At 37.9% G+C, this 12338-nt stretch overlaps 1 protein-coding gene across 8 annotated transcripts in view; it reads left to right on the top strand.

Moving 5' to 3' along the window:
* Nucleotides 1–12338, top strand: part of LOC136837064 (calcium-activated chloride channel regulator 1-like) — a 151536-nt gene that overhangs the window by 21261 nt on the left and 117937 nt on the right. For 4 of the 8 annotated variants that reach the window (XM_067101656.1, XM_067101664.1, XM_067101658.1 and 1 more), the window contains exon 2: nucleotides 4107–4425. The gene's annotated coding sequence lies outside the window, so the exon portion shown is untranslated. The remainder of the gene's footprint in view (nucleotides 1–4106; nucleotides 4426–12338) is intronic. The other 4 variants (XM_067101662.1, XM_067101661.1, XM_067101665.1 and 1 more) reach the window with 2 other exon arrangements.

The raw sequence follows: 12338 nt of genomic DNA on the forward strand, positions 1-12338 counted from the left end.
TTGTCATCACCCACCTCGTTTCATCGCCATATTTTTCTCATAAACTTTCTGGTGACGTATTTATGTACACCACGTACAGTTTTTCCTCTGCTTCCCAACCGAGTTATAGAACCACCTTGGTAAATAATTATCTTAATAATCGAGTAGTGTGCAAAGAGAGAGAGAGAGAGAGAGAGAGAGAGAGAGAGAGAGAGAGAGAGAGAGAGAGAGAGAGAGAGAGAGAGAGCGAGAGATAACAAAAACAGAATGCGGGATCAAATTATCACGTAATTTAACGATACTGATGTCTTAATGGTTTCTTTGGACTTGAATGGATGAAATTCACACCCTTTGAAGCGAAGTGATCAAATTGTAGGGACTAAAATAGGACCTCAAAAACTCTCCTACGGTTCCCTGGGGACTCTAGAGCTTTCGGTAATATTCTCTCCAACGAATCCAGTGAAAGGAAAATCATCCTGATGGCCCCGTGGGGGAGATGGGAATCGTAAAAGCATCATCTTAACGGTTAAGCTGGAGATGAGGATGACGAAAATGACTGATGCTGACCCTTGGCGTTTGTAGGTCGCTTTTTTGAAGCACAGATTCCACTGCTGTCGTCGATAGTGTCGAGGCAACTATGAGGAATTTTTTGTCAGTAATCTGAAATATCACTCCTTTTTTGGGATGAATTCACGTACTTTTTTCTTCATCCTAAAGGGAATGACATTGACGCGTTAAATGTAATTCAAATTTACTACGATTCTCTTTAAATATCTGAAATTTCATTCCTTTTGAGGGATGAGTTCGCTTGATATTTTCTTCATCGTAAAGGGAATGACATTGACGCATTAAATATAATTCATACTGAAATTTCATTCCTTTTGAGGATGAGCTTGATATTTTCTTCATCGCAAAGGAACGATTCTCATTTTAAATATCTGAAATTTCATTCTGAAATTTCATTTTTGAGGGATGAGTTCTTCATTGATATTTTCTTCATCCTAAAAGGGAATGACATTGACGCATTAAATATAATTCATACTTGCTACGATTCTCTTTAAATATCTGAAATTTCATTCCTTTTGAGGGATGAGTTCGCTTGATATTTTCTTCATCGTAAAGGGAATGACATTGACGCATTAAATATAATTCATACTTGCTACGATTCTCTTTAAATATCTGAAATTTCATTCTTTTTGAGGGATGAGTTCGCTTGATATTTTCTTCATCCTAAAGGGAATGACATTGACGCATTAAATATAATTCATACTTGCTACGATTCTCTTTAAATATCTGAAATTTCATTCCTTTTGAGGGATGAGTTCGCTTGATATTTTCTTCATCCTAAGAAGGGAATGACATTGACGCATTAAATATAATTCATACTTGCTACGATTCTCTTTAAATATCTGAAATTTCATTCCTTTTGAGGGATGAGTTCGCTTGATATTTTCTTCATCCTAAAGGGAATGACATTGACGCATTAAATATAATTTATACTTGCTACGATTCTCTTTACAGCGATTATTTTCGAAACTTCAAAGTCAGTTTGACGGGAATTTTGGGAAAAATCACAAGCAAGCTTAGTAAGTAGCTGTTAATGAGAGAACCTTGGATGCAAGTATCGTACTTTCTCTCCCACTTAACTTTTTTCTCTCCCTAATTCTCTTAACATCTCTCAGTTTGCAGACGCAACGATACTAATCAATAGTGATAAAGTCTCTAGGCATTTGATTCCACTGAATATTCTAGAGTCTAGACAAAGCAGATTAAAATATGCATCCGTTTCTGCTCCTTTTACACAGTTAATACATTACGTTCATATAAAATATTCAGTTGACAGTCTACACACACACACACACACATATATATATACATGTATATATATACATATATATATATATAAAATATATATATATATATATATATATATATATATATATATATATATGTATGTATGTGTGTGTGTGTGTGTGTGTGTGTGTTTTCCCTCTCTTTAAACTTATATATGTAACCATTGTCCCTATTTCAGAATAGGTCATATGCGTCGATATTTTTCTGCATATAAGAAAACCAGCAGCGCAATATCCTGTTCTCGTTGCGCTTGCTAAAAAGCATCTTGTTAGGAAGGTCACTCTCGTATTTTGTAAAATAAGATAATTAGATTTAGCCAGGATCTACCCAGCCTCTTTAGATAGAAAACGAAAACAGACAAAAAAAATCAAGAGAACATAGCATATTTTACGCTGTCAGTGGAACGGACCACATGCTGAAACCACCTAGGGGAATCAGTGAGAATTTTACCCTTGTCACATATGCGATTTACCAACGAGACGTCCCCCCCCACCCCTTGCAAACTGGAAGAAACGGGAAGTGTTATGTAGCCAGTCACATAAATCATTCATGCCTATTCACTATCTTCGGGTGGATCTTAAATGGCGATAGCAAGTAGCAAATTCCGTGTCATCTCTCACCAGTAAGCTTACTCATGCGCCTTGGTACATTCGAAATAAAAGTGTCAGCTTGTGGATTTATACTTACTGTATTTGTGTATGTGCGTGTGTGTGTGTGTGTGTGTGTGAGAGAGAGAGAGAGAGAGAGAGAGAGAGAGAGAGAGAGAGAGAGAATTCTACGCCTACCATTCATGACGCATACTATTCGAGATAAACTGATTGCAGCAGATAACAGCGGAAGTGTGGTTTACTGACATCATGTCAGCTATTGAAATATTAGGTCGCTCGTAAATTGATCTAAATGGGGCCTTGTGTTCCTCTTACGCAACGGAAGCTTTATACCGAGTCGACATTCGAGTTCTCAAAGCGAGATCAAACTATTTGCGGCGCTCTAATCACCCATAGCTCTCAGCACCCATCCACATATCATCATCCAATGAGCAGTGGATGTTTGCCAGAGGGATCTCATCCAACGACACAGGATGCCAGTGGGAGCTGACGCTTTCTCATTTTCACTTGCGACATGACACCTCGAAATTCCCCCTGTAAAACGTTACTGTGAATTCTTGAAGGTATTCACAGGCGTTCGTTATCTCTACTCTAGTTCACACGCGAGGCACTTCAGTGAGTTCTTTATATTTGATTGATTTACGCAAATCTCAGGTATGATTCGTGTCCTTTATGACGTCACGATTACTGGTCTCATAGCTTTTCCGATCTCAGATCATTTGAGTGTTTAAGTTAGGCAATTACAAGTACTCTCCATCACATTTCAGAACAAAAGAATGCCTGGGCATCTTTCATATTTTCGAATTCAAATTAAAATTAAAATTCAAATCTTTATTCATATGCAACCATATCAATTATTACATACAATTACATGAATTACATATATTCTTAAAATTACAGAAACAAAATCTTAAAAAAATTGAGATACGCCAGTTCGTCCAAACAGGGACGGATTCTATAATCTAGATTATCTTTGTTAGTTCTTTAAAGTTAGCGGTATCTCTTTTGATCTGATCAAAAACTTAAAAAAAAAATAGTTCTCGGATCTTTATCATCTTTGTTAGATTAAAAAAGATTAGCTCGGATCTTTAAGGATTAAAAAAAGATTAGCACGGCCGTGAGATGTTACAACCCTAAACTAAATTTCTGCATTTTTGTTACAAACTTCCACAACAGTCTTTTGTCAGTGCTATGGATAATAATATTAAAACACCGTACTTCAACAGCGGAACGTAAATTTAGAACCACAGATTTCGTGCCAAGTTACAGTGGGTGTATAACATTTTTCCTTTATTGGGGATGGAATACCTTTGGCACATAAATCTATCTTTGTGGTATTATAGAAACGACAAAAGCATTTGTGAAAATATTCAAGTATCAGTTTTTTTTTTTTAATCTAAGTTCTCATTTGAAACGTTTCAGTTCAGATATACAGATGAAACAGTTTTAATATTGATGATCCATAGTTTTGTTTGTTCAATTTAGTTCGGATATATAATTTCACGTCTTATATTCGTTAAATATTACGAAATTTGCGCAACTTAAAAATAATTAGGAAAGCGGGCGAAATAAGTACCGTATACATCCATGTCAGTAAGGGTGACTAATCAGGAAGACATTTTTCTGTCTAAAATGTATACTAACGAAATCTGTGTAATTTAATAGGGTGCATTTTTGTTTAGTGAAATGACGTTCAAGCTTTAGAAAACAAGGAAAGGAAAAAACATTGGTTACCAGCTAACAACAAAACTCTGATGCTGCTTTTTATCCTGTGACCAAAAGAAAAAAAAACAAACTTTGCAAAATCTGCCTTTAATAATTGATTGACTTTATTTTTGTGAAGGCACCTAGGAAAAGTGAGCAGCTGAGACAAGTAAAAAGCAGCAATTATGTGGTCTTAATCTCAGTCGCCATAGAAGAGGAGGAGACAGCAGAAATCATTGGAATTTTCGTATCCCTTCTACGGTGCGCCGAAATACCTCAGGTAAGTGGATTCACTGTATTATTAGGCGGTTGTGGTGAACCATAATGGTTTTGTACCCTCTTGAGGAAATGGACATCTCGGCTGTGCTTTTCCTACTCAGAGATAGTGTTCGGATGAAATTTGTAAACCTCTTTTACATGAAGAGGTTTTAAATGCCCACACAGTTCTCCTAGGCGTGATTTATCTTTCTTGAGATAAAAACATAATTAGTCCATATCAGACTAAAAGTGAAAGGGAAAGCGTTGTGGCACATAAACATTGCCGAGTACAAAGGGCATTACATCTGTTGACTGAAATATTTAGGGAAATAAATGTCTACGAGATACGTATCACGAACTTTGAGTACACCTGGGAAGGTCTGTCTCTTTTGAGTACCTCATTGCGAAACGTAAGTAGAACTTTCTTCTCTTTTTCACAATGTTTTCGTATATTCAAACAGGCATTTGTGACCATATCGTGTTTCACCTCCATCTTTGATATTCATCACAAGCTTTGCAGTCACACAAACAGACATGCGCGAACGCCAAAATGAAATGGACGGGGCAGGAAGGGGAAGTAAGATTAAAAAGTACAGAGATTAGAAAAAAAAAAATATTAACATTAATTTTGTTTTCAGGAATAATAAGATAGGATGGTCTCAATTTCCGTTTTGTTTTGTAGGACAAACAAAACCCTATACACAATAATGAAGGATGTGCTTATTTCAGGCGTTCAGTTTTTTATTTATAGTCAATATAATTATTACTTCGGTGGTTGCTGGCAGGGGGTGGTGTTTATGCCATTACTGGAAGTGAGTAAGAAGTTCTACCTGGATATTGAAATCAATTATTTACTTGATCAAGCAATCAGTTATTACTATTATTATGAGTATGGATAGTCATTTACATTCTGTAACATTGTCCTTTATGAAGAATTGCCAATAACACCTGATGTATAACGTAGTGAGAGAAAATTATTTGGCCTCGAAAAATTGAGATGACGAATCGGTAAGCAGTGTTTGGGGAGTTCGTGAGATACCTGATTTTTACCCCTTTGATAGTAGCCTACAAATTTTAACAGCACTTGTAACCATTTAAAATCACTGAAAGACCTACTCTGGCCATTCGTGATAGCGGTGGTCTGACTACAAGTATACGTGCTCGTGGAGAGCTTCCTGAATGAGCTGCCCAGGTTCTTATGAATAAGGCATTTTATGTCAGGGCCATATATGTGGTTCTACCAACGACGCTCGCATGCTAGCTTTTTCAGCATGAATTTGGCTTTGTATGTCCCGGAACAGAACGTTTATGGATACATGCTGAAATCGACGAGATACTCGGTGTTAGAAAGCTCAGTTTTTCTAATTTACCTCAGGAAATACGAAAATTTCAGAAAGTACCAGCGCTACGAAGATCACAAATATTAGTTTAACCCCGATTACAGACTCTAGTAAAACAGACCTCGTGTTATATGTAACACCTGGATGAAATGCTAAGATGATAATGCACATTGCAAACATAATAAAATTAAGTTTCAGTCCTGATTGAAATTTAATTTCATTATATTTGCGATGTACATTATAACAGTAGCAATTCATCCAGGTGATACATAGAGTATGAAGTCTGTTTTACACTTAATGCTTTGAGTTTTTATCTAGGAAATACTAAATTCTCGTAGCTATTATCATAGTTATTTCACCCAAAATAACTTTCGTTTTTGTTGGATGAATGACTACTATAATTTTACGAAAAAAGATTCTGACCTCGGATCTATTTTAAAGGGAAATTCACTGGTTGAGATTTAGCTGTGCATAAATAAGACATCGTAGCTGTTACAATGTCTTTATTTATGAACTTACAAGACAAGTTACTGGTCTTCTGTTATGTACACTCGGCGAGGTGCTACCTGGTGGGCCGAGTACACAACACCTTATCGGATTATTATGGAGTACCATCATCTTATATCACATTTGTCAGTTACCCCGTAGGTGGATAGTGCCGTCAGTGCACCTCACGTGGTGCATTGTAGGCATTACTTAGAGAGTCTTTGCAGCGTCCCTTCGGCCCCTAGCTGCAACCTCTCTCATTTCTTATACTGTGCCTCCGTTCATGTTCTCTTTTTTTCCATCTGACTTTCCATCCTTTCTAAAATTTGTTTCTTAGTGTAACTGCGAGGTTTTCCTCCTGTTACAACTTCCAAACCTTCTTACTGTCAATTTCCCTGTCAGTGCTGAATGACCTCATAAGTCCCAGCGCTTGACCTTCGGCCTAAATTCTATATTCTATTCTATTTGTCAGTGATAGCATTCGAAATGCTGCTCGTCCAGGTTTTCGAGTGGAAGATCCACGAACACTAAAATGTCAAAACAATGCACAGCTTTATAGATATGTGCTCCTTATGGTGATATGATAAGAATTAAAATTAGTTATGAACTATAGTCTTCCATGACTAGCATTGTACTTTTTTTTTGCTTCGTCTTCCTTCAAAGTTGATTTTCTAATTGGAATCCATTATCATTATTGTTATTTTATCATTCTTATTAACATCAGTACTAAAAGGTGCCGTTCGCAAAAACATTCTCTAAAATCACAATTTACAGGCCAGGAAAAGTTTGTCGTGCCAAGGTCTTAAAATTTTAGATGATAAAATAAGAACGCAGGACTTCACTTCAGTGTCGACTCTGTTCCTTGCATGGGGCCTGGTGGGTGGGGTGTTATAGAACTGCAGCCTTGATAAATTTCATGAACTAAATTACATTAATCTCAGATTATTTGTCTCTGGGATGAAGACGCGAAGAGTGGCAAGTTCTTCAATAGTCAAGGTTACATCGCTTCTACATAGTTTTCAGATCTCATTTCCAATCCCAAGAGCTGCATACAAATCCCTGGGATTCTTCTATCATTCTATTGCTTTTGCAAAAAGAGCATGTCTTAAGTACAGCCAAAGGTACAAAATGGGATGTAGAAAAGATTGTAATCAGGAGACCGTTAGATATTCAGTAGAAGTAAGCTCGTCGTCCGGTACCCGAGCGGCGTGCATAAGGGCGAACATTGCGTTATAGAGTCCCTGAATATGGTTCATATGGGCTAATCTACCATAGCGTTCAACAGGTTTACTTTTAGTTCCTTCCTCACCACAACAACTTTACCCCATTAATTCGTGGCTGTGGAGAATTGAATCCTTTTAGCCGAAAATAGAACAGCGTGTTGCTTGATCACCACATCTGTTTATCAGGCTAAGCATAATGAAGTGTTCTGGGCCTAATTATCTTATAATGAACGCCTTATGTGGAAAAACTAATCTAGGAAATGTTACATTTTTCTGTTATCTCTTCGTTAATTGCTTTATGCAAGGCCATAAAAGCTCTCATTTCATTGTTTTCATAATTCAAAGAGATTTTAATTCCTCATTTTGTTAGTGTAAAAATGAAAGCTACTGCAAAGAGCCTAGGCCCACAAATACTTGGAAGTGGTAAATTTTTTAGTATTAACTGCTGTAAAGTTCATTGTTCATGATCTCTCGTCAGCACAAGTTATGCGGTAGAGGGAGGAGGTTCCAGTACTATTCGTATGAACCTGACGCTTTTAGGTATGCGATTGTAAGCTGAGCTCGTTAAGTTACGCCGAGGGACCTGTACTGCTCTACAAGACGGCCGATAAGATTAGCGGCATGTGTTAGTGCACTACGAGGATAATTTATTATGACCTGATATTTTGAAACCAAGACAACGCCTTAAGAATGCGATATCTCTGATCCGAAGTGATGAGAGAGAAGGACCAAGGTTATTGACCGAGCTCTCGAGAGTTACGCAAAAGCGATTTTGAGAGCACGAGGCTCCCGCAAAGCATCCAGGCTTTGATATATCTTTTATTTGCAGTCGAACTTCTATTATATTTTCAGAATGTGGCGCCCTCTTCGCAAACATCATCCTTTAAAAAAGAAACAGGAATGAATGATTAGAGTACAGCGACCTTCTGCAAACCCAAGTTTCTAAACTTAGTATATCTTGCTTTTGTGTTTATTATCGTAAATCAGACGTGCCGGCATAATTCAGAGTCTATGAGGATATGGAATTTGACGAATTTGTTTGAAACCAGTTTCATGTATTTAAAGGTAGCAAAATGGAAGAGCCGCCATCCGTGGCTGTGGTATCATGGTTTGAACAAGATTTCTTCACGTCTCCGAGCAAGAATTGTGTACGTAGTCTCCACCTCATTCCCTATGGTCCTCTAAGATATGGACCAGACTTCATTTACGATGATATCTTTGCTGAATAAATGGTTATATAAAGAAGCAGCTAGCCTGTTGAATTATCTTGCATATATAACGAAGGCAGGCAGAAAAAACTAAAAAAACAAATAGACAACAACACACCGTGCATGTTTTCGGTTTACGCAGTTGGTATGGAAAGTTTCCGGTTCTCCTTTCGAATTCTTCCGAAACTACTGTATTTGCAATTTGCGTTGTGAAAGCTGAAAGAAACTGACGGCATTGCAAATGAAAGATCTCTAAAGCCCCAGACTGGGAAAAAAACAACGATAACAAGAAATTCAAACGAAGATTGCACCTCATTTACTCTGACGAAATGTAAATTATTCTTTATACGCTAGGGAAGAAGAGCGATGTAGTCAAGTTAGCCAACGCCTTTGTGTGCGCGCGTGCGTATGTGACGCTGGAGGTGGCCAGCGCGCTAAAGTGAACATTGCTGCTATGGGCCGAAGGTAAGCTATAAACAAGGCCTCTCGTTCTCTCTCTCTCAGATGATCTGATACTTATACTAGCTAAGTTTTGCCGGTCCAGGTTAATATATGCGCGCTCTTCACAACTCCGCGCCCAGATAACTTGGATGCTTGAGTATTCTGATATCAACCTTGTTTTCCTTAAAAATCTTACATATATTTATATTATTCTCATGAATATTAAACATGGTTAAATTTCGTCATAAGAAAAACACTTAATTCTTGATTCATCGCAATGGAATAGAATTTAAAAGCAATTTAAGATAAATTTTTCTGTTCTTATCATTTTTGCAAATCATTACCAAGTGAGCAATTTGAGAATTAACTCACTAGGATGCATTCTTGCATAACCTTACGATTTAGGCTACTCAGGGTTAGATTAAGGCCCACCCCTACCCTGGTCACCTAAGGACCCGGCACCCTAAGTTAGGCTGAGTTAGCTTGAGCTAGTTGTATCCCTGGTAGAATGTGGTTTGTCTGGTGTATTTGAATAATTTTTTTTTGGAGCGATTTTTGTAATGACTTTCCACCGGAAATCTCTAGGCCAAAATTGTTGACTTTTCTTGGGGACGAAAGGGTATTAGTAAAAAAACAAGTGGTTTGCGAACGAAATAAAAACTTGAATCATTCGAAACATGTACGAAGCTATCATAAAAAAAACTCTAGCAAAAGAGACTTGTGTGCATCTAAAAAATTCTTCGCCAAGATGGCTTATTAGAGAGCGAACACGATTAAACAGCTAGCGTACTTATTTTTAAGGCACACGTGGATGTTTTTTTAGATGTGTTGCAAGGAAAACACAAAGGTCGTCGTATATGTCTCTTTGGACGTAAAAATAAACGGATACTACAGAAATATTCCCAATGATATCTCGTTTTAGTTTTCTGTAAAAGAAAACTATCGAGATGGCTATTGTCTGTCTGTCCTCACTTTTCCTGTCCGCCCTCAGATCTTAAAACCTAATAAGGCTAGAGGGCTGCAAATTGGTATGTTGATCATCCACCCTCCAATCATCAAACATACCAAATTGCAGCCCTCTAGCCTAGTAGTTTTAATTTTATTTAAAGTTAAAGTTAGCCATAATTGTACTTCTGGCACCGTTATAGGCGCCGACAACACAGGCCACCACCGGGCTGTGGCTGAGAGTTTCATACAGCATTATGCGCTGTGCAGAAAACCCGATTGCTCTGAAGAAACTTCGGCGCATTTTTTACTTGTTTCATTTAGAAGCCGATATTGATTACGCACACAAATACGCAACTACGTCCGAAAATGTAGTTACCTGTAACCTCATTCCAAGCCACGACCCTCTCGGCAAGGTAGTAATGCACGTCTTGTTTTGTCTACAGAGCTCGAATTTATTGCTGGTGAGATGGGGATTTGTAACCCGAGTGTGCCTTTCTGATAGGCTAAATAATGGCACGTGTGTGAGGCCACATATCTTGTTTGTGTTGGGGTCCTGTGTGCTTTCCTTAGATGCTGGCTGCTATGACTTGGTGAGAAGACTCGCTAATTGATGCAAATCTTTGTATGAGGAGGGCTATGCCGTACTTCACTGACGGGTGATGGAGGAGGGCCTTGCTATGTTCGTCTGTCTTCATTAATGAACGTCTGGGGTCTCTTTTAAACAACAGTGTCTTGTGTGTCGTCGCTTCCAACGCTGAAATAACAATGATAAGAATAATAATGCTCAGTGCGTATCCATATGCTTATTTTCTTCTGTGTAACTTAATCAGTTTAGGATTCATGAACTCCAATTTTAACTATCGAAGAGTCTTAAGCTAGAAAGTATAACATATACTTTATTAAGATAAAAAAAAATTATTTAAATATTGTGGCGAGTATTCAGATTACTCAAAATCTTTCCTTCGTTGCTTAACGTGAGCTTGATCCATGGCAAAGTGCTGACGAGTTCCTTCTTGGTCAGTTGGCCTTGCGACAGTCCTAATCTATACAAGTAAACTTCTTACATATGTAAATTAGGAGTAAATACAGTCTGTGAAGAAATGGCAACGGTTGCCCGCAATGTATTATGTAAATATGGTTCTTTTATGGTGCATTATCCAAAACCAAAGTAATGGTGACCATATCGCCGGGTCTTCTTCATTATCCAGAATACTTCGTCAACGACAACACAGTCATCAGTCTTGTTTTCTCGGATCATTATCGCGTCATTGCAACCTGAAGTTGTTAAAATTAGATTACGCATAACTGCAATAATAAATGATCATCCTCAGCTGCTCTGATATATGACTTACGTGTTAGATGAATGGTGACAAAGATAGATGTCGACTCTCATCCATCAATGTATGCTTCCCACGTCTCGAAGATTGACTTCACTGTCACTTTTTGCCTTAAACCTGTGAGACTACAGCCTCGACTATTTGTTTTTTTTTCTGACACGTCTCTTTGTGACTTCAGACAAGACGATTCATCAACCTGAAGTAGCAGTTGTTACGCCTTTGTGTTCTGGTGTGAACACGATCACTTGCATGGATCCACTATGCTGACACCCTCGTTGATAAACTTGGAGAGGCAGAGTTTCGTTAAAAGACGGAGATTTGTCAGATGTGACATTTGCTCAGAACAAGGAAAATGAGTACACTGATACCTGTCTATTATGCTCAAGAAGGGGCACATGCATAACAGCAAAACAAATCCTTACAAAAGGAACTTATTTACATATTTTTCTTATTACGTCGTCTGTTCACACGTCCAGTTTAACACACGGTGTGCAGTACGATAAATGCCAAGTACTTTAATTCCCGATGAGGTGGCTGAAGACGCCTGGAAGGTGGGTGTTGCAGTGATGCTTCTCAAAGGACAACAACTTCCCTTATGAAGCATCAGGGGAGGTGAAGACATTTGTTTGAGAATCCCTTCAGCCAGTGAAAACTGTTGTTAATGAGAGGAATTGTCTGATTTCACTGACGCTAAATTTTACAGCAACAAAAACGTTATGTGTCAACTTGTGTGTGCGTGAGTGTGAGTGTGTGTGGAAGATGTGTTGCTGCTTCCCTTTGTGGGTTACAGAACAATAGTAAAATAGAAGTAAAAACTTTGTTCCTTTACCTTTTTTGGGGGCTATGCACAATGACTAAAGTCCGGTTGTCTCTTTCTCTCATTCAATTTGCATGAAGGTTTGAAGGTAAAGATACTTACCAGTAAGGTTATTGAGTTTCTAGAGGATATTTT

Source organism: Macrobrachium rosenbergii, chromosome 57, assembly GCF_040412425.1.
Source record: "Macrobrachium rosenbergii isolate ZJJX-2024 chromosome 57, ASM4041242v1, whole genome shotgun sequence".
In the NCBI taxonomy this organism is placed as follows: Eukaryota; Metazoa; Arthropoda; class Malacostraca; order Decapoda; family Palaemonidae; genus Macrobrachium; species Macrobrachium rosenbergii.